We start from the raw sequence: 27,114 nt of genomic DNA on the forward strand, positions 1-27,114 counted from the left end.
GGTAAAAAAAAAAAAAAAAAGAAATGAAATGCAGATTTAAGTGTTTAGATATTAGGGGGCTCTAAAAAGAGCCGTTGTGTTTATGAAGTGATTTTTAAGTGGTACCTACAAGTAAGTACCGATGCAGAGTCTAAGGTTCAAGAGGAAGACTCTGTTCCCTTCATCATTGAAGTGCACACCATCTCCTCTATAAATGTCTTGCATGTCGTAACGCAAGTTGTTGTGGTAAATGGAACCCATACCATAGTCACGGAGGAAAGCAGAAACAGATTTGTTGACGTGCTTTCTTGCTTTGTCAATCTGCGGACAGAAATGATTGGACCAGTTCCATTTTTGCCTTTGGCATATGTTAGAAAACACAAAGGCAGTTTTAGGGAAAAGTGAAAACAGTTGTGCAAAGGTGTCCTTCATAAGCATTTCCAGACCTACCCCAGTCAAAGTGCCTAGGTCATTGCCACCACAGTGCACTATTATGAGGTCAGGGTGTTGGTTTTACATGAAGGATTTCACCAATGGCATCAATTGGTGCCACTTTAACCCTCTCTGACCAATCCATTTAATGTCTACATTTGGCAAAGCAAGGTCTCTCACCATACCTGTTTTCTCTGCAAACTTTTCACTCCAGAAGACATAGCTGTGCCCTACAATCCACACTGTGAACATCTTCAAAGGAGAACTGGATGCACTCAGGAGGTGTAATTTAGTAGAATGGTAAAAAGAAATGAAAGACAGTTTGGAAATGGAGGCATACATATTTTTTTCATAAAAAAAAGAACTGATTGGCTGTTTCATACCATTCTAGAATAAAAACTAGGCTGTATGTGTAAATTAATAGAAGCATGTTTTGTATTGGTACAGAAAAATGTGTTACCAAAGAACAGTACTATGGATTTGCTGTTAGGTTTGAAAAGTCAAGCACTCTTGCTCTGTGGAATTGAAACATTGTTTGGCGAACTTCTGACCTAACTCCACACAGCAGTGTTCCATGAGCTGTTGCTATGGTAGCAGGCAGAAGTCAAGTTGGGGGAAGGGTACTAGGCAGAAGTCAAGTTGGGGGAAGGGTACTTTTGGAAAAGGGTTGGTTTTCAACTAATAGAAATGTGTGATTACATTTGAAAAAAAGGGGGAAGCACTGAGATTTGAAATTAACATGTATATATGTGGAAAAAGAGAGGGAAAGTTTGCCATTATCTGGTTCTGCTGAGAGGAGAGAGGTGTAAAGAACAGAGATCCTGGCTCTGATAATCTGCTGTTTGAGTGCCACATTTCTTTCACAACTAACTAATTTTAAAGGTGAGTTTAGAGTTTGAGAGGGGATGTATATGGTAAATTAAGAAATGAATAATAGAAATGCAATTCTTTTTGTTGAAGTTGTGTTTATTATTTTCTGTTTTGGGAGAAATTTAAATGTGAGGAACAAGTAAAATAATATGGACTATGTTTTCACAATAAATTAAGGTGTACTGGTATAAAAAAAGAATAGTTTAAGGGTTTGAGGTTGGACTCAGTAATGCAAATACATTCAGCATCACTAAGGCTGGTTGCCCTTGCTGGAGTGTAGGCAGTCACCCAGGTTACAAATGGTGCTGGTCTGAAAAAGCAGTTTGGACATGTGCTTTTTAAAAAATCTGAAAAGTGGATTCATAATGTGTCAGTCTGTAAAAGTGATTGTATCACTTGCCAAAAAAAAGAGCAGTAAGTGTGCTTTCAAATTGGCAAAGAAATTTCGTTTTGTGACTAATGTGAAAACATGACTCTGTGTGCAAAGAGGAATTATAGGCAGAGATTTATTGCGTATTGCTCTGGTGATTTCACAGTTGCATTAGATGGAAAGGGGGAGACATTTTTTGGTGCAGAAGCAGACTCTTAGCACACAGCCAGCTGCTTACCATGTGGAATCATGCACAGTATTCACAAGCGAGTGGGGTTTGAGGTTTCAGTCAGTAATGCAAATACATTCAGCATCACTAAGGCTGGTTGCCCTTGCTGGAGTGTAGGCAGTCACCCAGGTTACAAATGGTGCTGGTCTGAAAAAGCAGTTTGGACATGTGCTTTTTAAAAAATCTGAAAAGTGGATTCATAATGTGTCAGTCTGTAAAAGTGTTTATCACTTGCCAAAAAAAGAGCAGTAAGTGTGCTTTCAAATTGGCAAAGAAATTTTGTTTTGTGACTAATGTGAAAACATGACTCTGTGTGCAAATAGGAATTACAGGCAGAGATTTATTGCGTATTGCTCTGGTGATTTCACAGTTGCATTAGATGGAAAGGGGGAGCCATTTTTTGGTGCAGAAGCAGACTCTTAGCACACACCCAGCTGCTTACCATGTGGAATCATGCACAGTATTCACAAGCGAGTGGGGTTTGAGGTTTCAGTCAGTAATGCAAATACATTCAGCATCACTAAGGCTGGTTGCCCTTGCTGGAGTGTAGGCAGTCACCCAGGTTACAAATGGTGCTGGTCTGAAAAAGCAGTTTGGACATGTGCTTTTTAAAAAATCTGAAAAGTGGATTCATAATGTGTCAGTCTGTAAAAATGTTTATCACTTGCCAAAAAAAAGAGCAGTAAGTGTGCTTTCAAATTGGCAAAGAAATTTCGTTTTGTGACTAATGTGAAAACATGACTCTGTGTGCAAATAGGAATTACAGGCAGAGATTTATTGCGTATTGCTCTGGTGATTTCACAGTTGCATTAGATGGAAAGGGGGAGCCATTTTTTGGTGCAGAAGCAGACTCTTAGCACACACCCAGCTGCTTACCATGTAGAATCATGCACAGTATTCACAAGCGAGTGGGGTTTGAGGTTTCAGTCAGTAATGCAAATACATTCAGCATCACTAAGGCTGGTTGCCCTTGCTGGAGTGTAGGCAGTCACCCAGGTTACAAATGGTGCTGGTCTGAAAAAGCAGTTTGGATATGTGCTTTTTAAAAAATCTGAAAAGTGGATTCATAATGTGTCAGTCTGTAAAAGTGTTTATCACTTGCCAAAAAAAAGAGCAGTAAGTGTGCTTTCAAATTGGCAAAGAAATTTCGTTTTGTGACTAATGTGAAAACATGACTCTGTGTGCAAATAGGAATTACAGGCAGAGATTTATTGCGTATTGCTCTGGTGATTTCACAGTTGCATTAGATGGAAAGGGGGAGCCATTTTTTGGTGCAGAAGCAGACTCTTAGCACACACCCAGCTGCTTACCATGTGGAATCATGCACAGTATTCACAAGCGAGTGGGGTTTGAGGTTTCAGTCAGTAATGCAAATACATTCAGCATCACTAAGGCTGGTTGCCCTTGCTGGAGTGTAGGTAGTCACCCAGGTTACAAATGGTGCTGGTCTGAAAAAGCAGTTTGGACATGTGCTTTTTAAAAAATCTGAAAAGTGGATTCATAATGTGTCAGTCTGTAAAAGTGTTTATCACTTGCCAAAAAAAAGAGCAGTAAGTGTGCTTTCAAATTGGCAAAGAAATTTCGTTTTGTGACTAATGTGAAAACATGACTCTGTGTGCAAATAGGAATTACAGGCAGAGATTTATTGCGTATTGCTCTGGTGATTTCACCAGAGATGGAAAGGGGGAGCCATTTTTTGGTGCAGAGCAGACTCTTAGCAAACAGCCAGCTGCTTACCATGTGGAATCATGCACAGTATTCACAAGCGAGTGGGGTTTGAGGTTTCAGTCAGTAATGCAAATACATTCAGCATCACTAAGGCTGGTTGCCCTTGCTGGAGTGTAGGCAGTCACCCAGGTTACAAATGGTGCTGGTCTGAAAAAGCAGTTTGGACATGTGCTTTTTAAAAAATCTGAAAAGTGGATTCATAATGTGTCAGTCTGTAAAAGTGTTTATCACTTGCCAAAAAAAAGAGCAGTAAGTGTGCTTTCAAATTGGCAAAGAAATTTCGTTTAAGGGCCTAATGTGAAAACATGACTCTGTGTGCAAATAGGAATTACAGGCAGAGATTTATTGCGTATTGCTCTGGTGATTTCACAGTTGCATTAGATGGAAAGGGGGAGCCATTTTTTGGTGCAGAAGCAGACTCTTAGCACACACCCAGCTGCTTACCATGTGGAATTATGGACAGTATTCACAAGCGAGTGGGGTTTGAGGTTTCAGTCAGTAATGCAAATACATTCAGCATCACTAAGGCTGTTTGCCCTTGCTGGAGTGTAGGCAGTCACCCAGGTTACAAATGGTGCTGGTCTGAAAAAGCAGTTTGGACATGTGCTTTTTAAAAAATCTGAAAAGTGGATTCATAATGTGTCAGTCTGTAAAAGTGTTTATCACTTGCCAAAAAAAAGAGCAGTAAGTGTGCTTTCAAATTGGCAAAGAAATTTCGTTTTGTGACTAATGTGAAAACATGACTCTGTGTGCAAATAGGAATTACAGGCAGAGATTTATTGCGTATTGCTCTGGTGATTTCACAGTTGCATTAGAAGGAAAGGGGGAGCCATTTTTTGGTGCAGAAGCAGACTCTTAGCACACACCCAGCTGCTTACCATGTGGAATCATGCACAGTATTCACAAGCGAGTGGGGTTTGAGGTTTCAGTCAGTAATGCAAATACATTCAGCATCACTAAGGCTGGTTGCCCTTGCTGGAGTGTAGGCAGTCACCCAGGTTACAAATGGTGCTGGTCTGAAAAAGCAGTTTGGACATGTGCTTTTTAAAAAATCTGAAAAGTGGATTCATAATGTGTCAGTCTGTAAAAACTGTTTATCACTTGCCAAAAAAAAGAGCAGTAAGTGTGCTTTCAAATTGGCAAAGAAATTTCGTTTTGTGACTAATGTGAAAACATGACTCTGTGTGCAAATAGGAATTACAGGCAGAGATTTATTGCGTATTGCTCTGGTGATTTCACAGTTGCATTAGATGGAAAGGGGGAGCCATTTTTTGGTGCAGAAGCAGACTCTTAGCACACACCCAGCTGCTTACCATGTGGAATCATGCACAGTATTCACAAGCGAGTGGGGTTTGAGGTTTCAGTCAGTAATGCAAATACATTCAGCATCACTAAGGCTGGTTGCCCTTGCTGGAGTGTAGGCAGTCACCCAGGTTACAAATGGTGCTGGTCTGAAAAAGCAGTTTGGATATGTGCTTTTAAAAAAATCTGAAAAGTGGATTCATAATGTGTCAGTCTGTAAAAGTGTTTATCACTTGCCAAAAAAAAGAGCAGTAACTGTGCTTTCAAATTGGCAAAGAAATTTCGTTTTGTGACTAATGTGAAAACATGACTCTGTGTGCAAATAGGAATTACAGGCAGAGATTTATTGCGTATTGCTCTGGTGATTTCACAGTTGCATTAGATGGAAAGGGGGAGCCATTTTTTGGTGCAGAAGCAGACTCTTAGCACACACCCAGCTGCTTACCATGTGGAATCATGCACAGTATTCACAAGCGAGTGGGGTTTGAGGTTTCAGTCAGTAATGCAAATACATTCAGCATCACTAAGGCTGGTTGCCCTTGCTGGAGTGTAGGCAGTCACCCAGGTTACAAATGGTGCTGGTCTGAAAAAGCAGTTTGGACATGTGCTTTTTAAAAAATCTGAAAAGTGGATTCATAATGTGTCAGTCTGTAAAAGTGTTTATCACTTGCCAAAAAAAAGAGCAGTAAGTGTGCTTTCAAATTGGCAAAGAAATTTCGTTTAAGGGCCTAATGTGAAAACATGACTCTGTGTGCAAATAGGAATTACAGGCAGAGATTTATTGCGTATTGCTCTGGTGATTTCACAGTTGCATTAGATGGAAAGGGGGAGCCATTTTTTGGTGCAGAAGCAGACTCTTAGCACACACCCAGCTGCTTACCATGTGGAATCATGCACAGTATTCACAAGCGAGTGGGGTTTGAGGTTTCAGTCAGTAATGCAAATACATTCAGCATCACTAAGGCTGTTTGCCCTTGCTGGAGTGTAGGCAGTCACCCAGGTTACAAATGGTGCTGGTCTGAAAAAGCAGTTTGGACATGTGCTTTTTAAAAAATCTGAAAAGTGGATTCATAATGTGTCAGTCTGTAAAAGTGTTTATCACTTGCCAAAAAAAAGAGCAGTAAGTGTGCTTTCAAATTGGCAAAGAAATTTCGTTTTGTGACTAATGTGAAAACATGACTCTGTGTGCAAATAGGAATTACAGGCAGAGATTTATTGCGTATTGCTCTGGTGATTTCACAGTTGCATTAGAAGGAAAGGGGGAGCCATTTTTTGGTGCAGAAGCAGACTCTTAGCACACACCCAGCTGCTTACCATGTGGAATCATGCACAGTATTCACAAGCGAGTGGGGTTTGAGGTTTCAGTCAGTAATGCAAATACATTCAGCATCACTAAGGCTGGTTGCCCTTGCTGGAGTGTAGGCAGTCACCCAGGTTACAAATGGTGATGGTCTGAAAAAGCAGTTTGGACATGTGCTTTTTAAAAAATCTGAAAAGTGGATTCATAATGTGTCAGTCTGTAAAAGTGATTATCACTTGCCAAAAAAAAGAGCAGTAAGTGTGCTTTCAAATTGGCAAAGAAATTTTGTTTAAGGGCCTAATGTGAAAACATGACTCTGTGTGCAAATAGGAATTACAGGCAGAGATTTATTGCGTATTGCTCTGGTGATTTCACAGTTGCATTAGATGGAAAGGGGGAGCCATTTTTTGGTGCAGAAGCAGACTCTTAGCACACACCCAGCTGCTTACCATGTGGAATCATGCACAGTATTCACAAGCGAGTGGGGTTTGAGGTTTCAGTCAGTAATGCAAATACATTCAGCATCACGAAGGCTGGTTGCCCTTGCTGGAGTGTAGGCAGTCACCCAGGTTACAAATGGTGCTGGTCTGAAAAAGCAGTTTGGACATGTGCTTTTTAAAAAATCTGAAAAGTGGATTCATAATGTGTCAGTCTGTAAAAGTGATTATCACTTGCCAAAAAAAAGAGTAGTAAGTGTGCTTTCAAATTGGCAAAGAAATTTCGTTTTGTGACTAATGTGAAAACAAATGTAGTAATATATTTAAATAAAATAAAGGAATTTTTTTTTAGTTTTTTTCAGGTATTGCTGAAGAGCAGTAAACAAAATTTAAGATGCCTACAAAATCCAGAGTAAAAAAAGACCACAAAAAAAACCTATATTTGAAGACAACTGGAGGACCTAAGTTAGTTGAAGATGCTCATGTTGGGAAAAAGAAAAAATCTTCTGGTAAGCAGACAAAATTTTTTCTAAAGAACATATTCAAAAAAAGGAAAAATGTACAAAATGTCTGTACTGGAAAGAATGATTTCAATCGAAAAGGACAGGAAAAAATGGAGAATTTAGTTAATGCAAATATACCTTCTGCAACTAAAAAGATTAACTTAAACAGAAAAACAGCGTTTAAAGAGATACGTAGAAAAATGTTTCAGAGAAGAGTTATGTCCAATTTGATAAAGGATGTGAAGAAATATAAGCAAAAGGCTAAGTTTTATAAGAGAAAAAAAGAAATTGAAGCCATTGCAGCAAAGGCATTAGAATTAAAAAGGAAACTATTCATTTTAATTTTGAATAGGATGCGTACATTAGACAAAATGGTTAATGTACTGAAATCACATTGCAAAAGGAAAAGAGTAGTGAACAGAACAAACTTTTCTAAAGTGTTTTTAGGAAAATAGATGCATAGTTCAAGTAGTGAACCTTTTTTTAATGAAGAGAGTTATTTTCAAAGTAATAGTTTGCTGCATGCAGTTGACACCAGAGGTCGTGCTTATGAAGTGAAAAATGGTTGCATAATGGAGAAGGAGATAATGGTTCCAAGAGATGAGGTACAAGTGATGGCGGATGAGGCTATGGGGAGACGTCCTAAAGCCCCAGTGTACACTTGGAATTGTAGTAGTATTTGCACTGTGCGTCAGGAATCTATTGATAAATTTCGTGAGTTTCTAAGAGAATATAGTAAAAAAAAGTGTAAAACAGAAGATTAAGGTGCTTCAAATTTTGGATCCATGCAGAGTGAGAGAGAATACTGGTTTGCAGGGTCATTCTCTGGCTTGTCTATCTAGAAAAGTGTGTAATAGTGTTTTCCATCATTTTAGGATGCTGGCTGTTCATCATACTGAAATGAGAAAGTTTGTGAGACGGTTGTATTTTGCTAAAAGTCCAGCAATAAAGTTAGATGAATTGAATAGGGCTCTGTTCCGTGGAACGGTATCAGATGTAGAGAAGGTTGTTGATGAAATTCAGTTTTGTTACTTTGGTCCTGAACAAAACAGTGCAGAGAAGGACACAGTAAATGAGGAAGAAGTGGAAGAGAATGTAGAACCCTCTGTAAGTAAGACATTTAATGATCACATAACAAAATTTGCAATAATCTCTAATGAAAGACCAAATATTACTTGTATTTGTTGCCGCAGAACTCATTATAGAAAACAAACCAGGTATGTTGATCTCTACAGAAAGAGTGAAAATGAAGATAATTATAAGTGGAAGGATTTTGCCACATATATATTTCTTAAAAATTGTTTTGAATTGGGTGAAGTTCAGCGTATTTGTAAATACTGTTACAACAAGTTAGAGGAAAATAGAATGCCGACCAGAGCTGTACATAATAATTTAGAATTGGATGCTATTCCTGCTGAACTTTCTGAATTAAATACATATGAGTCTATACTCATTCAATGTGTTCATCCGTTCCAGACCATAGTACGTATGGAGCCCAAAACTGGTAAATTACCTCCTTCAGATTTACTGAGAGGTTTAAAAGGTAGAGTGGTGTATTTGCCCTTAGATTTGAAAAAAAATATGGAAACTATTGATGCGGATACTTTGGAAACTGAACCATTAATTATTCTGGTTAATGGTGTACCTACAAAGAATAAGAAGATTTGGCAGGAGCTGGTAGATGTACGGAAAGTGCAAAGAGCAAATTTGTATTTGAAAAGGAATAACAAATGGTATGAATCAATTTATATAGACGAAGAAGAAGAAGAAGATTTACAAGAAGACACAGAAACACCAACTGGACAAATTGAAAAAGTGGACAAGTCAAAGGAAGAAGAAATTTATGAACATTTTAGCATACATCCTCTTCATTCAAAAGAAGTTATGGGAGACAATATTGATCTATTTCAGATGAAGAAAGCAAAAGGAACTCCCGTGAGTGTATGGGAGGAGAGCTTGGAAGCTCGATGTTTTCCCCAGCTGTTTCCTAAAGGAAAAGGAGGACGATACGATGAACGTCCGGAACAGATTCCAGCTTCTGAGTATCGGACTACAAGACTATATGCTGAAGATCCCAGATTTCGACAAAGTATTCCTTATTTGTTCCATCTTTTATTTGAAAGCGACTTGTCTGCATTGTCTTATGCAGTAAATCACATTTTAAAAAGTGGAGTACATTTGCAAAATGTGTCTGCTAAGGATTTTATGGAGAAAGTGCAGCACCGAGATGATCATTTGGAAACACAACTGATCAATCTGATGGCTTGTCAGCGTGGGACAAATGAATATTGGTACCGACGCCATGGTGAATTAAAATGCATGTTACGGAATTTAGGAACACCAACATGGTTCGTTACCCTAAGCTGTGCGGAGTACGCTTGGGATGATTTACTGGATTTTCTACGAGAGGCAAATTCAAACATTAAAAACATCGAATACAAGACAGCAGGAGAACTGTGCTCATTGGATCCGGTTAATGTTTGCAGATATTTCAATCATAGATTTGAGGCTATGATGTCCTTCATCTGCAATAAAAAAAATCCACCTCTAGGAGAAGTAGTGGATTTCTTTTGGAGAAAAGAGTACCAGGCAAGAGGTGCTCCTCATATTCATATGCTGTTGTGGATCAAGGATGCCCCAAAGTTTGGAACAGATACTGATGAAGCAGTGTTATCTTACATTGAAGAATATGCAACATGTGCTATACCAAAAAGCACAGAAGAGAAAAAGTTAAAGGAGCAAGTTTTACGTTTCCAAAGTCATCGGTGTGGAAAATACTGTCGACGGAAATACAAGAGCAAAGATAAATACTACACTAAATGTCGATTTGGATTTCCTAGACCTGTTCTTTCAAATGGAAGAGTTAACAGTTTTATGTCATCTGTGAGACATACTATCACAAGAAAATCACCTAAGAATACCTACAACCTTAAAAGAAAAGAAGAATCAAAAAATATAAATGACTACAACCCAGTGATTTTATCCATGTGGAACGCTAACATGGATATACAGTATGTAGCTGACAATTCCATTGCTGTTGCTCGATATGTAACGTCTTACATTACGAAATCAGAAAAAACAGAATTGAAGGAAATGTGGGAAGAGATTTCTCACGAGAAAACTGTCAGTAAGAAGCTGTACAGTTTCAGTTTGAAGATGTTATCGCATCGAGAAATTGGATCCTACGAATGTTCAGATAGGTTATCTTCTGCAAGTCTCTACTCGAAATCAAGAAGAATAATTTGGGCAAGTTTAGGCCTTGCAGCAATGAGAAATCGGGTACTGAAATCTGTTGGAGAAATTGAATATTTGGCCGAGAATGACCCAGAAAGTACAGATATTTTGAAATCAAACATGTTGGACACATATTATCCCAAGAGAAGTCATCATCTGGAGAACATGTGTCTCTATGAAGTGCTGCAGAACTACATTTATTCACGGAAAGCCACAGAAGACATCAACAATGGAAAATATAAAGTCATTGGTGAGGAAGGATGTTTGGTGAAGCAAACAAAAGGAAGTTTGATAAATCACAGGAAGCTGAGTTGCGACACTACTGACAAAAAGGAATTTTTACTACTTGGCTCTTTTACAGCTGTTTAAACCATGGCGTACAGAGGATGAACTACTGGGAGAATTTCAAAGCTATGAAGATTCTTTTAATGCTTGGAAAGACAGCATACAATGCAATACATTCACAACTTATCTGCAAATGTTAAATGAAGAAATTGAACAGGAAACTACAATTGCAGCAGAAATAGCTAGAGACCGTTCTCAGGACAGCCAAAGTTCAGGAACACTCAGTCAAGATCCCCTAGGACAACCAATCATTGAAAATGAAGCATCAATAGCCATGAATGAAGTGGAAACGGCTATGAATCAAGCTCAAGGAGAATTTATAGACTTACAAAATTTGGAAAGACAACTGAACGAAGAGCAGCAACAAATTTATGAAGAGATCAGAAAAAAATTGATCACGGATTTCTACATGAAAAAAAAGAGTGCTCATGCACATCATTTCATCCAATCAGGATGTATGTAAGCGGACAAGCTGGAACTGGAAAAAGTTTCCTAATAAAAGTCATCAGAAGCTACCTACAGCAAAAAACGGATTCTACTTTGTCTTGTGTGGTTACTGCTCCAACTGGGTTAGCAGCATATAACATAAAAGGAATCACTTTACATCGTTTGCTAATGTTACCAGTGGAGCATGAGAACAAAATACAATACAACAAGCTAACTGGAGAAGCATGCTTGGAAGTTTCAAGAGTATTGAAGAAGATGCAAGTTTTCATTATTGATGAGGTGAGCATGGTATCAAACTTAATGCTTGCCTTTGTGCATTTAAGAATGCAGCAAATTCTGAAGACAGACTATGACGTGTTATTTGGAGGAAAACACGTCATAGTTTTTGGAGGTCTTTTGCAACTTACTCCAGTTAAAGGACAACCAGTGTTTAATACTGTGACACATGAAGACACGAAGAAGTCATTGGGAAGCATCGGTAATACAAATATTTGGTCCTTCTTTGAGTACAAGGAACTTACTACTAATATGAGGCAAGCAAACGATGAAGAATATGGAAGTATTCTGAAAGATATCAGAATTGGACTACTCACTGAAGCTGGCAAAAAAGCATTACAGAGTCGGCTGCTACATAATTTATTTCCAAAGGAAGAAATAGTTGCAGAGAAGATATACAAGAACATTGCAGAAAACAAAAGTGTCATCTGCTTAATGCCAACTCTACGTGAATGCTCAATATTCAATGAGGAGCTTTTGAAATTGGAAAAGGAAGATATCAGGAAATTGGAAGCAGTGGACAAAATTGAGGATGGAAGAATTACTGTCACATTAACAGGCACACTGAAAAATAAATTGGATTCACTAGAGAAGAACATTTCCAAAACAGCTGGATTAGAAAAAAATCTATATGTTTGCATGAACTGTAGAGTATTTTTAAGGAGAAATTTGGATGTTGAAAAAGGTTTAGTTAATGGAGCTATGGGAAGAGTTGTGGGTTTTATTAATTATCAGAAAAAAGATGGAATTGAATGTTTAAGAATAAAATTTGATCAGATAGAAGAAGTTAAAGACATTTGTCGTTGTTCAGTTCGTTTCATGCTTGTGAAAGACTTATATGTACGTAGGAAGCAGTTTCCGTTTTCGCTAGCATATGCTGTAACTATTCACAAGTCTCAAGGATTGACTGTAGATTGTGCATTTGTGAACATTGGTTCAACTGTGTTCAAAGAAGGTATGGCATATGTTGCTTTGTCACGAGTGAAAACATTATCAGGTTTATTCATGATAGACTTTGATGATTCAAAAGTTAGTGCTGATACAAATTGTGTAAAGGAGTATAATAGATTAAGAAGAAGCTATGCTCCTCATTTAGGTCAGTATCCTGTGTTGGAGAAACGTGTAGTTTCTCGTAAAAGGAGAAATGAGAATATCTGTAATGAAGATGTAGAGAGGAGGAAAAAAAAGAGGTGTGATGTAATTGCAAGCAAAAAGAATAAGGAAAATGAAGAACAGGTTGTAGGATGTTATTTTGAAAATAGCTCTGGTGTCAACTGCTACGCTAATGTAGTGCTGAATGTTGCATTTTATCTGGAAAGTTTGCAAGAGCAGATAATAGTAAATCAGGGAAAAAGATTCTGTTCTGTGCTGAGTCTCCTTTTTGAAAAGCTGAGTAATGATAAAACTCAAATAGAAAGTGCTACTGAAATTAGAAAACTTTTAGATGTATGTTCAGGACGAACACAGTTTTCTCAAAATGTACAGCAAGACGCACAGGAATTCTTGATTTATTTTCTTCAGGTACTGGAAGAAGAAGGGGTTCCCATTGAAAATTTATTTGGTCTCTCTTATAAATGGGAACATAGTTGTGAAAACTGTTATAATATATGTGGCTCTAATGTTGATTCTGAAAGGTTTATTTATTTAACATTGCCAGAGAGTAAAACAGTCACTTTTGCCAAATTAGTTAAAGATGCTAATCATAGCATGCAATGCGGTGAGTGTAAATCTGACATGTTTTCAACATTAATTTTAAAGGAATACAGACAGTATGTAATTTTAATAATGCAACGCTGTAAAGCTGATGGTTCAAAATTAGATACTTTAATAAAGAAGTTTACAGGACAGCAATTATCAATTTCAGGAAAAACTTTTGTAACAGTTGCAATAATTTTCCATGAAGGACCTACTGTTACTTCTGGACATTACACAGTTTATCTTAAATGTGAAAAAGGCTGGACACTGTGTAATGATTCCCAATTGATTTTTAAGCAACGTTTGCCTTTTGATTTAGCAAATTCCTATCTAATCTTCCTGAAACCTAAATTTTAGAGAGATTTGGCAACATCTGGACAAAACAATTTTACCATTTTATTGGATTACCATTTGGAATTTACAAATAAAAAGATTTAACAAATTATCATTTGGCCTAATGGAAAGGTAACCAATTGTAATGTGGAATTTTTCCATTTTTTAAGGAAACTTTGGAAAACCAAAAATTTAGAAAAAATCGGTAACATCTGCACAATTTAAATTTTGGAATGTTATTGGATTGCCATTGGACATTTTTTCAAAAAAGATTTTTAAAATTACTATTTGGCCATGCGGAAAGGTAAACAATTCTATTGTGGACTTATTTAATTATTAATTAATCTTTCGGAAACCAAAATGTTACAGAGAATCGGTGACATCTGTACAATTTAAACTTTAGATTTTTATTGGATTACCATTGGAAATTTAACCAAAAAAGAATTTTAAAATTACTATTTGGCCTAAAGGAAATGGAACCCGATGTATTGTGGAGTTATTTGAGATATATTATTGTGATTATACTTCTGAAACAAAAATATCAGACGGTATTTTAAAGAAATAAGTATTGATATTAGATGATATTTTTTAAGAATATTATGCATTTCTATAAAGTTATGTTTATGCAAAAAGAGATTGTGGGCTTTTTTAAAACAATCTTTCAGATTGTTAATTTTTTTTTTGCCTGCTGTTAAATGATGAATGCAATTGCTTTCACAATTTATAGTGAAATGCAATATTTTCTAAAAACAGCAAAAAAAAGGCAAAAATATTTTTTGAAAAATATGTAAATATGTGTACTGTATTATAAAATGTTTTATTAAATATTAATACTTTTTTCTTTTTTTTCAGATTGAGATAGAAAATTTTCGAAAACTAGAACCATTTTTAAAGCAATTAAAAAAAAATGTAAATGAATAAATCTTTTTTTGAGTGGGTATGGTAAGTCAATAATATCATAGTCCCTTTTTTCCACTTCTCTACAATCACATTTTCAGTTTTTAATTGTAGTCTCTCAAGGACCTTGTAATGTGATAATTGATTTTTAGCGTACGGTAAAAAAAAAAAAAAAAAAAGTTTTTTAAAACATATATAAAAAATAGATGAAAGGTAAGGTTGGCTCTTAAAAGAGCCGTTGTGTTCATGCAGGGACAGAGGAAAGAAAGATTGGGAATATTAGATGGTACGACAAGTGTGCTGATCTATTTTACTGTTCACTAGGGAAATACTGGTCTCCCTATAAGTAATTAGATCATGACAAGTGGCGCACCGTACTTCAACCCTCGCAAACCGAGGGTTAATTTCCAGAGGACCAGAAAAAGGAGATGCTCCCCCCACAGATGAAGGTCTCACCTGACCTGCAGAAGAAGGACTCGGCCCTGCAGATGATGGTCCAGGCTGAGCTGCTGTGGATGTGCTTGGTTGATTTACTGAAGGGTTACCTTCAGTAAGTCGAGCATGTGTCCTTCTGTGTACATCCTTAAGGTGTCTCATCATGGTGTGATTCCCAAAGGAATACTTCCTGTCAGGATTCCCTCTTGAAAGTACACGCTTACACAGCTTACAAGTCACTAAGGGTGCATTTACCTTTTGCTGGCCTTCTGGAAAAGTAAAATACTCCCATACGTAAGAGGTCTTTTGTTTCCTCGCTCTCTGCCTCAAGGTAGTGCTGCTAGCCTCACTCTCAGAAGAGCTCTGCTGTTCTGCCATCGTATCACAAAGACAACCCAGCTCCTTCTCCTAAGGGATCACAAGCAGAAATGAGGGAAATGGGTGTGGTGTAGGAGAGTTCTAGAACTGAAAGTAGTTTCAACCAATCAAAAGTTGTGTTTCATGATCACATGACCTACCGTACGCTTACGGTGCGCTTACGGCAAAAGTACGCATGCGCGTAAAAAAGACACGCGCTCGCGCGCATACGCATAACAGTCACTCCCCGACACTTCCACGTAACGTGCGCGTGTAGCGTACACGCGTACGCGCCCCACGCGGAGTACGCGCGGCTACGCAAATTGCGTAACTATACGCAAACAGCGTAGATAAATTACGGACATTGCGTAAACCGTACGCTTACCGTGAGCTTACCGTACGCGCACTAAAAAATTTTTTTAAAAAAAGGAAAAAATGTATTGCTAATAAATTTTACCTGTTTATTTTATAAAAAATGTAAAATAAAAACATATTGTATAATTTTAAAAATTAACCATAGTCTTTAAAAAAGGATAGAAAATTAAAATAAAAATATGTAAAAAAAAAAAAAGAAGAAAAAAAAAAAATTAGCATTTAAAAAACCTTGCAAATTCACTGAAAAAACCATGGGTTTCACACACGTTATAGTTAGGAATTAGCATTTAAAAAACCTTTGAAATTCACTGAAAAAACCATGGGTTTCACACACGTTATAGTTAGGAATTAGCATTTAAAAAACCTTAGAAATTCAATGAAAAAACCAAAGGTTTCACACATGTTATAGTTAGCTGGACATTTCACTCGTAAAAAACCATTGAAATTCCCCCGTTATAGTTAGTTCAGCTAACTATAACTCGCGCGCCCGCAATGCACTACTGATGACGTCACATATTACATCACTCATGACATGGTCAGTGACATCACTCATGACATCACTGATGACATCTCAAATGACATCACTGATGACATCATCCTTGTGATAGAGTGGTAGACCTCCTCTCACCCTAATATAACCTTTGATACACACATTTAAAAATAGAGACTGAAATTTTCAAAAAAATGGACATACAAATAACAGTTACAACAACCTATTCAGTAATTCTAAGATACACATCCACTCATCCACCAACAATCCTATACAGTCACTCATACATGTACTCACACATCATATGTACTCATACACCTAAACATCCTGTAACACAATGCCACTCATTCATAGAGTTACCCACACATAGTCACTCATGCTAATAAAGAATCAAACATCCATTTACCTGCATATACAGTTATACACACACCACCACACTTACTTTTACAGAAACTTACACATACTTAGTCTTTTAAATAATCACTTATAGAAACACATACTTATTCATACAAGCACTCTTCCAATCTCTCACTCGCACATATACTTACTTATATACACCAATAGTCATATATACTAGTTCAAAAAATATGTAGTTACTCATAAAGAACCTATTGAGACAGTCATTCACTCACTAACACACCCATACACACACTCATCCACCCATACGGTCCTACACACATGCTGTCTTCAACACATACAAACAGTGAGTCACTCATTCATGCACCTATGCACTACATAATAACCCCCACCGAACCATGAAGACACTCAGACACTCATACTGATACTCAAAAAACCAACTAATAACCTATATAGACACTCATGTAGCTACTCACCAACCCATGCAGCCACTTATATACAAAGTGAGAGACTGATACAGGTATTTACACATTTAAACATTACTCACTTAGCCATGTATTCATAAAGATACACTTAATCAGTTACACAATCAATTTTTAAAAAACAAATCATCAATTTAGACACTTATATACTCATTTATTCTTCCATCTACCTTGAGATATACATATATTAAACATATTTAATTTTCAGAAAAACACACATTCACTGGATGATGTCATCAGTGATGTCATTTGAGATGTCATCAGTGATGTCATGAGTGATGTCACTGACCATGTCATGAGTGATGTAATATGTGACGTCATCAGTAGTGCATTGCGGGCGCGCGAGTTATAGTTAGCTGAACTAACTATAACGGGGGAATTTCAATGGTTTTTTACGAGTGAAATGTCCAGCTAACTATAACATGTGTGAAACCTTTGTTTTTTTCATTGAATATATATATATATACAATCAGCTCACTTTACCATTTGCAGCTTATAACCATTTACCACCAGGGGTCACTACTAACAAAAAGCATCCACTCCACTTCTAAATCCAGCCCCTAGAGTTGAGCAGAAGCATAAGATTCCCCACTGCTTCATTCCATTTTCCATTAGATTACAGATGTAAATTGTTTTTGATGGTATGGTCTGTGCAGATTGAAATATTCAGAGCATATTCTGACTTTTAGTTATCACATCTGTAAGCAATTTGGCCATCACTGAATTCAACGTTTATCTCAATCGTAATAGACAAGGATAATGACAAATATAGTTTACAATGTTATTAAGTACATCATTTTATTTAATTGTGTGAATAAAAGGAATCGTCTCCCCGTCGGGGAATTGAACCCCGGTCTCCCGCGTGACAGGCGGGGATACTGACCACTATACTAACGAGGACATATTGGCTTCAGTTCAACAGTGCTCACCTCCATGAGGTTAGGGCATGCCCTCAATCAATTCACAGTATTGTAATAGGCAGCTTTGCTTCTTTTGGTTAGGAGAAGCAATCTTTTTTCATAAATGATTACAAATCAGAAATTCCTAGCCAAAAATAATCTGCTTTAATAAGAAATGATTGATTAAAATAAATACCTATTTATCGATCTGTCTATCTATCTTTCTATCTATCTATGTATATGTATATATATATATATATATATATATATATATATATATATATATATATATATATATATATATATACAATCAGCTCACTTTAACATTTGTAGCTTATAACCATTTACCACCAGGGGTCACTACTAACAAAAAGCATCCACTCCACTTCTAAATCCAGCCCCTAGAGTTGAGCAGAAGCATAAGATTCCCCACTGCTTCATTCCATTTTCCATTAGATTACAGATGTAAATAGTTTTTGATGGTATGGTCTGTGCAGATTGAAATATTCAGAGCATATTCTGACTTTTAGTTAACACATCTGTAAGCAATTTGGCCATCACTGAATTCAACGTTTATCTCAATCGTAATAGAGAAGGATAATGACAAATATAGTTTACAATGTTATTAAGTACATCATTTTATTTAATTGTGTGAATAAAAGGAATCGTCTCCCCGTCGGGCAATTGAACCCCGGTCTCCCGCGTGACAGGCGGGGATTCTGACCACTATACTAACAAGGACATATTGGCTTCAGTTCAACAGTGCTCACCTCCATGAGGTTAGGGCATGCCCTCAATCAATTCACAGTATTGTAATAGGCAGCTTTGCTTCTTTTGGTTAGGAGAAGCAATCTTTTTTCATAAATGATTACAAATCAGAAATTCCTAGCCAAAAATAATCTGCTTTAATAAGAAATGATTGATTAAAATAAATACCTATTTATCGATCTGTCTATCTATCTTTCTATCTATCTATTTATATGTATATATATATATATATATATATATACAATCAGCTCACTTTACCATTTGCAGCTTATAACCATTTACCACCAGGGGTCACTATTAACAAAAAGCATCCACTCCACTTCTAAATCTAGCCCCTAGAGTTGAGCAGAAGCATAAGATTCCCCACTGCTTCATTCCATTTTCCATTAGATTATAGATGTAAATTGTTTTTGATGGTATGGTCTGTGCAGATTGAAATATTCAGAGCATATTCTGACTTTTAGTTAACACATGTGTAAGCAATTTGGCCATCACTGAATTCAACGTTTATCTCAATCGTAATAGACAAGGATAATGACAAATATAGTTTACAATGTTATTAAGTACATCATTTTATTTAATTGTGTGAATAAAAGGAATCGTCTCCCCGTCGGGGAATTGAACCCCGGTCTCCCGCGTGACAGGCGGGGATACTGACCACTATACTAACGAGGACATATTGGCTTCAGTTCAACAGTGCTCACCTTCATGAGGTTAGGGCATGCCCTCAATCAATTCACAGTATTGTAATAGGCAGCTTTGCTTCTTTTGGTTAGGAGAAGCAATCTTTTTTCATAAATGATTACAAATCAGAAATTCCTAGCCAAAAATAATCTGCTTTAATAAGAAATGATTGATTAAAATAAATACCTTTTTATCGATCTGTCTATCTATCTTTCTATCTATCTATGTATATGTATATATATATATATATATATATATATACAATCAGCTCACTTTACCATTTGCAGCTTATAACCATTTACCACCAGGGGTCACTATTAACAAAAAGCATCCACTCCACTTCTAAATCTAGCCCCTAGAGTTGAGCAGAAGCATAAGATTCCCCACTGCTTCATTCCATTTTCCATTAGATTATAGATGTAAATTGTTTTTGATGGTATGGTCTGTGCAGATTGAAATATTCAGAGCATATTCTTACTTTTAGTTAACACATCTGTAAGCAATTTGGCCATCACTGAATTCAACGTTTATCTCAATCGTAATAGACAAGGATAATGACAAATATAGTTTACAATGTTATTAAGTACATCATTTTATTTAATTGTGTGAATAAAAGGAATCGTCTCCCCGTCGGGGAATTGAACCCCGGTCTCCCGCGTGACAGGCGGGGATACTGACCACTATACTAACGAGGACATATTGGCTTCAGTTCAACAGTGCTCACCTTCATGAGGTTAGGGCATGCCCTCAATCAATTCACAGTATTGTAATAGGCAGCTTTGCTTCTTTTGGTTAGGAGAAGTAATCTTTTTTCATAAATGATTACAAATCAGAAATTCCTAGCCAAAAATAATCTGCTTTAATAAGAAATGATTGATTAAAATAAATACCTATTTATCGATCTGTCTATCTATCTTTCTATCTATCTATGTATATGTATATATATATATATATATATATATATATATATATATATATATACAATCAGCTCACTTTAACATTTGTAGCTTATAACCATTTACCACCAGGGGTCACTACTAACAAAAAGCATCCACTCCACTTCTAAATCCAGCCCCTAGAGTTGAGCAGAAGCATAAGATTCCCCACTGCTTCATTCCATTTTCCATTAGATTACAGATGTAAATAGTTTTTGATGGTATGGTCTGTGCAGATTGAAATATTCAGAGCATATTCTGACTTTTAGTTAACACATCTGTAAGCAATTTGGCCATCACTGAATTCAACGTTTATCTCAATCGTAATAGAGAAGGATAATGACAAATATAGTTTACAATGTTATTAAGTACATCATTTTATTTAATTGTGTGAATAAAAGGAATCGTCTCCCCGTCGGGGAATTGAACCCCGGTCTCCCGCGTGACAGGCGGGGATACTGACCACTATACTAACGAGGACATATTGGCTTCAGTTCAACAGTGCTCACCTCCATGAGGTTAGGGCATGCCCTCAATCAATTCACAGTATTGTAATAGGCAGCTTTGCTTCTTTTGGTTAGGAGAAGCAATCTTTTTTCATAAATGATTACAAATCAGAAATTCCTAGCCAAAAATAATCTGCTTTAATAAGAAATGATTGATTAAAATAAATACCTATTTATCGATCTGTCTATCTATCTTTCTATCTATCTATGTATATGTATATATATATATATTCACTGAAAAAACCATAGGTTTCACACATGTTATAGTTAGTGGAAATTTTACTGATAAAAAACCAATGAAATTGCCCCGTTATAGTTAGCGCAGGCAACTATAACTCACGCGACCACAATCCTCTGCTGATGCTAATACTGTATTTAGACACTTATTTGCCCATGTCTTCTTCCATACATTTTTAGCTATACATATATTACAAATATTTTTTTTTCATAAAGACACATATGTCATCAGCAGAGGATTGCGGTCGCGTGAGTTATAGTTGCCTGCGCTAACTATAACGGGGCAATTTCATTGGTTTTTTATCAGTAAAATTTCCACTAACTATAACATGTGTGAAACCTATGGTTTTTTCAGTGAATTTGCAAGGTTTTTTAAATGCTAATTCCTAACTATAACGTGTGTGAAACCTATGGTTTTTTCAGTGAATTAGTACGGTTTTTTAAATGCTAAGTTTTTTTCCCTTATAATAAGCCCTGTACATTTGGTGGCCTACGGCCACCAAAAGCACAGGGGGTGGGGTAAGTGTGGATAGTGTTTTTTTCCATTGTAATAAGCCCAGCACATTTGGTGGCCTTCGGCCACCAAAAGCACAGGGGGTGGGGTAAGTGTGGATAGTGTTTTTTTTATTTTTATTTTTTTACCGTACGCTTACCGTAAGCGTACGGTAAGCGTACCCCGCGAAATTGCCGAAAAAAAAATAAAACCGTTTTTGCACTTGGGGGATGTTTGGGGACTCCCTCAACATGACTATGTGGGAGGGAGTTGTCAAAACAGCCCCTTTACATGTTTTTGGGCTTCCGATTTTAAAAATCTCTCTCAGTGCGAGAGACAAAATGGCGGCCGCCGCTTCCTGGTTTCGGCCGATTCGAATGTTTACTAAGATCTAAGAGCCAATCAGAATCGCGCTCGCGCACGCCACCGTACGCTTACCGTAAGCGTACGGTAAGCGTACCGTAAGCTGGCTCAGATATATATATTGATTTAAAGGCTATTTTCTCAGAATCTACTGAACAGATTTACACCAAACCTACAAAAGGCACTTCCTTGACCTAGGGACTACCTCTCTGCCAAATTTTGAGTAATTCTGTTCAGCCATTCGGGCTGTAGCTCGTTCTAAAGGTCCTATGGAAAAATGCATGGGAAAAACGCGTTTTGGGACCCCCCTTTTATCTCAGCCCCCGCTTGACGAATCCCCCCGAGACTTTCAGGGTAGGAGCGGAGCGTAGCGCCCCACCTATTTTGAGAAATTCGCGAGGATTCGTAGACCGGCGCCAAAGTTATTCAAAATAGAATGTTGAGGTTTTCCTATGGAAACGTGGTCCTAACTATAACTACCTACTGGCTATCGCCAGTAGGTAATATATATATATATATACAATCAGCTCACTTTACCATTTGCAGCTTATAACCATTTACCACCAGGGGTCACTATTAACAAAAAGCATCCACTCCACTTCTAAATCTAGCCCCTAGAGTTGAGCAGAAGCATAAGATTCCCCACTGCTTCATTCCATTTTCCATTAGATTATAGATGTAAATTGTTTTTGATGGTATGGTCTGTGCAGATTGAAATATTCAGAGCATATTCTGACTTTTAGTTAACACATCTGTAAGCAATTTGGCCATCACTGAATTCAACGTTTATCTCAATCGTAATAGACAAGGATAATGACAAATATAGTTTACAATGTTATTAAGTACATCATTTTATTTAATTGTGTGAATAAAAGGAATCGTCTCCCCGTCGGGGAATTGAACCCCGGTCTCCCGCGTGACAGGCGGGGATACTGACCACTATACTAACGAGGACATATTGGCTTCAGTTCAACAGTGCTCACCTTCATGAGGTTAGGGCATGCCCTCAATCAATTCACAGTATTGTAATAGGCAGCTTTGCTTCTTTTGGTTAGGAGAAGTAATCTTTTTTCATAAATGATTACAAATCAGAAATTCCTAGCCAAAAATAATCTGCTTTAATAAGAAATGATTGATTAAAATAAATACCTATTTATCGATCTGTCTATCTATCTTTCTATCTATCTATGTATATGTATATATATATATATATATACAATCAGCTCACTTTACCATTTGCAGCTTATAACCATTTACCACCAGGGGTCACTACTAACAAAAAGCATCCACTCCACTTCTAAATCCAGCCCCTAGAGTTGAGCAGAAGCATAAGATTCCCCACTGCTTCATTCCATTTTCCATTAGATTACAGATGTAAATTGTTTTTGATGGTATGGTCTGTGCAGATTGAAATATTCAGAGCATATTCTGACTTTTAGTTAACACATCTGTAAGCAATTTGGCCATCACTGAATTCAACGTTTATCTCAATCGTAATAGAGAAGGATAATGACAAATATAGTTTACAATGTTATTAAGTACATCATTTTATTTAATTGTGTGAATAAAAGGAATCGTCTCCCCGTCGGGGAATTGAACCCCGGTCTCCCACGTGACAGGCGGGGATACTGACCACTATACTAACGAGGACATATTGGCTTCAGTTCAACAGTGCTCACCTCCATGAGGTTAGGGCATGCCCTCAATCAATTCACAGTATTGTAATAGGCAGCTTTGCTTCTTTTGGTTAGGAGAAGCAATCTTTTTTCATAAATGATTACAAATCAGAAATTCCTAGCCAAAAATAATCTGCTTTAATAAGAAATGATTGATTAAAATAAATACCTATTTATCGATCTGTCTATCTATCTTTCTATCTATCTATGTATATGTATATATATATATATATATATATGCAGACAAAATCCCTTCAAAGAAAAGATCAGAGGACACAGCGTGGATTCTCTTGGCAGTCCTTTATTCACGGTGATGGGCATGATGCATTTCGGCGCATTCGCCTTCCTCAGATGCCTGGTTTCACCTGATTACACTACCTCCCTCCTTTGTATGTTCCACCGCACTCCCATTGGCTGGAGAGCGGCAGGCTCCAATTGCTTGCAGCTGCAGTTCGATGCTGAAGAACACCAAATCCCAGCATGCATTTCTCCGGCAAGTATCGGATATGGAGCTATGTTGTACTTCTGTGAGTGCTGTTATATCCATCAAGGGAGGGAGAAAACTAATGTTTATCGAGTGTATCTTGCAATGTCGGTGTTCAAGGCTGCCTAGAATCCGCAACGCCTCAACCCCAAGCGCAAAGTCCAAACCAGGCCGTGGCAAGCAGGTACAATGATCCTGTGTCCCCGTACAATGACGGACTGCAATCCGCAGCAGCCTCTTGTTTGGCAAGTTTTCAGGGTGTGCCCGCACAGTCCAATACCTTGGAAATGAAAAGCCACGTTGCCAATATTTTGTGCAGGCCACTTGATAAGGCGGTTCCTCTGTACACGCGCTACTGGCCAGCGCGCGATAATATGCAGACAAAATCCCTTCAAAGAAAAGATCAGAGGACACAGCGTGGATTCTCTTGGCAGTCCTTTATTCACGGTGATGGGCATGATGCATTTCGGCGCATTCGCCTTCCTCAGATGCCTGGTTTCACCTGATTACACTACCTCCCTCCTTTGTATGTTCCACCGCACTCCCATTGGCTGGAGAGCGGCAGGCTCCAATTGCTTGCAGCTGCAGTTCGATGCTGAAGAACACCAAATCCCAGCATGCATTTCTCCGGCAAGTATCGGATATGGAGCTATGTTGTACTTCTGTGAGTGCTGTTATATCCATCAAGGGAGGGAGAAAACTAATGTTTATCGAGTGTATCTTGCAATGTCGGTGTTCAAGGCTGCCTAGAATCCGCAACGCCTCAACCCCAAGCGCAAAGTCCAAACCAGGCCGTGGCAAGCAGGTACAATGATCCTGTGTCCCCGTACAATGACGGACTGCAATCCGCAGCAGCCTCTTGTTTGGCAAGTTTTCAGGGTGTGCCCGCACAGTCCAATACCTTGGAAATGAAAAGCCACGTTGCCAATATTTTGTGCAGGCCACTTGATAAGGCGGTTCCTCTGTACACGCGCTACTGGCCAGCGCGCGATAATATGCAGACAAAATCCCTTCAAAGAAAAGATCAGAGGACACAGCGTGGATTCTCTTGGCAGTCCTTTATTCACGGTGATGGGCATGATGCATTTCGGCGCATTCGCCTTCCTCAGATGCCTGGTTTCACCTGATTACACTACCTCCCTCCTTTGTATGTTCCACCGCACTCCCATTGGCTGGAGAGCGGCAGGCTCCAATTGCTTGCAGCTGCAGTTCGATGCTGAAGAACACCAAATCCCAGCATGCATTTCTCCGGCAAGTATCGGATATGGAGCTATGTTGTACTTCTGTGAGTGCTGTTATATCCATCAAGGGAGGGAGAAAACTAATGTTTATCGAGTGTATCTTGCAATGTCGGTGTTCAAGGCTGCCTAGAATCCGCAACGCCTCAACCCCAAGCGCAAAGTCCAAACCAGGCCGTGGCAAGCAGGTACAATGATCCTGTGTCCCCGTACAATGACGGACTGCAATCCGCAGCAGCCTCTTGTTTGGCAAGTTTTCAGGGTGTGCCCGCACAGTCCAATACCTTGGAAATGAAAAGCCACGTTGCCAATATTTTGTGCAGGCCACTTGATAAGGCGGTTCCTCTGTACACGCGCTACTGGCCAGCGCGCGATAATATGCAGACAAAATCCCTTCAAAGAAAAGATCAGAGGACACAGCGTGGATTCTCTTGGCAGTCCTTTATTCACGGTGATGGGCATGATGCATTTCGGCGCATTCGCCTTCCTCAGATGCCTGGTTTCACCTGATTACACTACCTCCCTCCTTTGTATGTTCCACCGCACTCCCATTGGCTGGAGAGCGGCAGGCTCCAATTGCTTGCAGCTGCAGTTCGATGCTGAAGAACACCAAATCCCAGCATGCATTTCTCCGGCAAGTATCGGATATGGAGCTATGTTGTACTTCTGTGAGTGCTGTTATATCCATCAAGGGAGGGAGAAAACTAATGTTTATCGAGTGTATCTATATATACAATCAGCTCACTTTACCATTTGCAGCTTATAACCATTTACCACCAGGGGTCACTACTAACAAAAAGCATCCACTCCACTTCTAAATCTAGCCCCTAGAGTTGAGCAGAAGCATAAGATTCCCCACTGCTTCATTCCATTTCCATTAGATTATAGATGTAAATTGTTTTTGATGGTATGGTCTGTGCAGATTGAAATATTCAGAGCATATTCTGACTTTTAGTTAACACATCTGTAAGCAATTTGGCCATCACTGAATTCAACGTTTATCTCAATCGTAATAGACAAGGATAATGACAAATATAGTTTACAATGTTATTAAGTACATCATTTTATTTAATTGTGTGAATAAAAGGAATCGTCTCCCCGTCGGGGAATTGAACCCCGGTCTCCCACGTGACAGGCGGGGATACTGACCACTATACTAACGAGGACATATTGGCTTCAGTTCAACAGTGCTCACCTCCATGAGGTTAGGGCATGCCCTCAATCAATTCACAGTATTGTAATAGGCAGCTTTGCTTCTTTTGGTTAGGAGAAGCAATCTTTTTTCATAAATGATTACAAATCAGAAATTTCTAGCCAAAAATAATCTGCTTTAATAAGAAATGATTGATTAAAATAAATACCTATTTATCGATCTGTCTATCTATCTTTCTATCTATCTATCTATGTATATATATATATATATATTCACTGAAAAAACCATAGGTTTCACACACGTTATAGTTAGGAATTAGCATTTAAAAAACCTTAGAAATTCAGTGAAAAAACCATAGGTTTCACACACGTTATAGTTAGGAATTAGCATTTAAAAAACCTTAGAAATTCAGTGAAAAAACCATAGGTTTCACACATGTTATAGTTAGCTGGACATTTTACTCGTAAAAAACCAATGAAATTGCCCCGTTATAGTTAGTTCAGCTAACTATAACTCGCGCGCCCGCAATGCACTGCTGATGACGTCACATATTACATCACTCATGACATGGTCAGTGACATCACTCATGACATCACTGATGACATCTCAAATGACATCACTGATGACATCACTGATGACATCATCCAGTGAATGTGTGTTTTTCTGAAAATTAAATATGTTTTATATATGTATATCTCAAGGTCGATGGAAGAATAAATGGGTATATAAGTGTCTAAATGGATGATTTGTTTTTGAAAAATTGATTGTGTAACTGACTGATTAAGTGTATCTCTCACTTTGTATA

At 37.9% G+C, this 27,114-nt stretch overlaps 5 non-coding genes across 5 annotated transcripts; all 5 read right to left on the reverse strand.

The window, feature by feature from the left end:
* Positions 1–17,701: 17,701 nt before the first annotated feature.
* Positions 17,702–17,773, reverse strand: TRNAD-GUC (transfer RNA aspartic acid (anticodon GUC)). Its single transcript has one exon. It is a non-coding gene; the product is annotated as a tRNA-Asp (tRNA).
* Positions 17,774–19,143: 1,370 nt separating this feature from the next.
* Positions 19,144–19,215, reverse strand: TRNAD-GUC (transfer RNA aspartic acid (anticodon GUC)). The gene has a single exon. It is a non-coding gene; the product is annotated as a tRNA-Asp (tRNA).
* Positions 19,216–19,847: 632 nt separating this feature from the next.
* On the reverse strand, positions 19,848–19,919 carry TRNAD-GUC (transfer RNA aspartic acid (anticodon GUC)). Its single transcript has one exon. It is a non-coding gene; the product is annotated as a tRNA-Asp (tRNA).
* A 648-nt stretch (positions 19,920–20,567) lies between these two features.
* On the reverse strand, positions 20,568–20,639 carry TRNAD-GUC (transfer RNA aspartic acid (anticodon GUC)). The gene has a single exon. It is a non-coding gene; the product is annotated as a tRNA-Asp (tRNA).
* Positions 20,640–22,640: 2,001 nt separating this feature from the next.
* TRNAD-GUC (transfer RNA aspartic acid (anticodon GUC)) lies at positions 22,641–22,712 on the reverse strand. Its single transcript has one exon. It is a non-coding gene; the product is annotated as a tRNA-Asp (tRNA).
* Positions 22,713–27,114: the final 4,402 nt, after the last annotated feature.

This window comes from Triturus cristatus, chromosome 4_1, assembly GCF_964204655.1.
Source record: "Triturus cristatus chromosome 4_1, aTriCri1.1, whole genome shotgun sequence".
Lineage (NCBI taxonomy): Eukaryota > Metazoa > Chordata > Amphibia > Caudata > Salamandridae > Triturus > Triturus cristatus.